The sequence below is a fragment of the Triticum dicoccoides genome, chromosome 3B, assembly GCF_002162155.2.
Source record: "Triticum dicoccoides isolate Atlit2015 ecotype Zavitan chromosome 3B, WEW_v2.0, whole genome shotgun sequence".
NCBI classification, from domain to species: Eukaryota; Viridiplantae; Streptophyta; class Magnoliopsida; order Poales; family Poaceae; genus Triticum; species Triticum dicoccoides.
Window position 1 is genome coordinate 862,792,355 of NC_041385.1, and position 1,906 is coordinate 862,794,260.

General features: G+C 35.9%; 1 long non-coding RNA gene across 1 annotated transcript; it reads left to right on the plus strand.

The window, feature by feature from the left end:
- Positions 1-380: 380 nt before the first annotated feature.
- LOC119282766 lies at positions 381-861 on the plus strand. Its single transcript, XR_005138859.1, has 2 exons — positions 381-482; positions 641-861. It is a non-coding gene; the product is annotated as an uncharacterized LOC119282766 (long non-coding RNA).
- The last annotated feature ends 1,045 nt before the right edge of the window (positions 862-1,906 follow it).

Sequence of the window (1,906 nt, forward strand, 5' to 3'; positions counted from 1 at the left end):
TAAGAGCTATATCTAGATTAAAATATGGCTAATTCATCTACCCTCATTAAATAGGGAGCCAAATCAAAAAAAAACATGGATACAAAGGCTAATATATACTCCCTCGGTCCCATAATGTAAGACGTTTTTTGACACTAGTGTAGTGTCAAAAAGCGTCTTATATTATGGGACGGAGGGAGTATTTCAAGGTGGAGCATTGCGTATAAACAAATGCACTGACATTTAATGGATACAATCATAAATAACAGAATCATTTTGTAGAAAGGACAATGATATGTTCAGAGATCTTTTTTATACCTTTTGAGTGAACTAGGAGTAAATGTTCTCTATAGTAATTATATAAAGATAGTGCGACATGTATGCCTCCTGACACAAAGTGACTAGAAACAAGAACAAGAAGTTTGTGCCTAATCTTATGGAGGGGAAAACTGTTCTTCTTTGTCTGATGGTGCTTGTGTTGCTAGTAAATTCCACTCACGCTGGTACAAAATTGATCTCCCTATTGCTATATATGTGTTTTAGTTTTACATCAAATTGCAGTAAAACAAGTTGTCATGAATATTGTCGAATCAACTACATGAATTTCTTTGTACACTTTCAATTTGGAATTCTCTGGCTGATGTATGTATGTTGTCTACAGAGCATTGCGAAACACACATTACACCGGACTTTATGTGCTCGAGTTACCATTGCCGGAGTATGTGCAGGGATGAGTGGGACCATGTAAAGGAAGCGTACTGCAGCATCGGCAAGTCCTTTTTTCAACGTCAATGTGTCTGCGTTGTATGTGACTAGAGTAGCACTCTAGCATCATACCAAATAATGAACAATTATGCCCAATAATAAAATGTTCTTGTGACATGTATAAAAGAACCTTGATCTCCAAGGTCATGTGTTCTATTTGATTTGATTTTATAGTGCATAATATTAGGTTATTTATTTTGCTTTTGCTTGGCCTAGCTGTTAGTAAGTTCGCAAATAACCATATGTAATATAAACCATGCTTAATGTACTTGAAGTCTTCGCCATGGAGGTCGAAGTACATGGTTTTCTAGTACCCGACCCAGTTGTTGCCACCACTTCTTTACATACGTGAAATCATGCATTCCATCAAGCAAGTTAAGAGCCAAACTCAGGCAGAATCATCGATGCAAATCGTACTCCCTCTGGTCCATATTGTAGTGCATATAGATTTTCCGAAAAGTCAAACTTTACAAAGTTTGACCAAGTATATACATAAAACTACTTATATCTATAATACCAGATATATGCAGTATGAAAGTATGTCTTGTGATGTATATAAGGATATGAATTTAATATTCTAGATGTATACGTTTTCTCTACAAACTCGGTGAAAGTTTGCAAAGTTTGACTTTAAAAAAAAATCTATATGCACTACATTGTGGAACGGAGGGAGTAGTAACTAGCATAACCAACAATTACATCGTACTAACATGTAGCAACACAAGTTTCTTTGGAGTAGTAATTAATAATGTTGATACATAGAAGAACATTGATGGCTCGGTAACATATATAACATAGGTGGCCATAGCTTAATTTGATGTAACAAGTTAGCACAGTTGGTACATATAGGTAGATGGACAAGATAGCATGCTCCCCTGTTAGGCCCGGTCCTCACATGATTGAGCCCCGGTGGAATCTAACAAATTGGGACCCTTGTTTTTGTAATACAAACAAGTCTACATATCACTTGAAGCAATTTCTATAAACTTTTCTGCTAACTCTCTTCCTTTTCATTATCACTCCCAGAAATGCATTCTCGATGACATCATACCACAAAAGCAATAACAAAATTAAAGCTTACATTTCAAACAAAAGCATCTAGAGAATGGATCATGGCCTAGTGAATGGTGGTCTTACCTTTCTGATTTCTGATCATGAGATG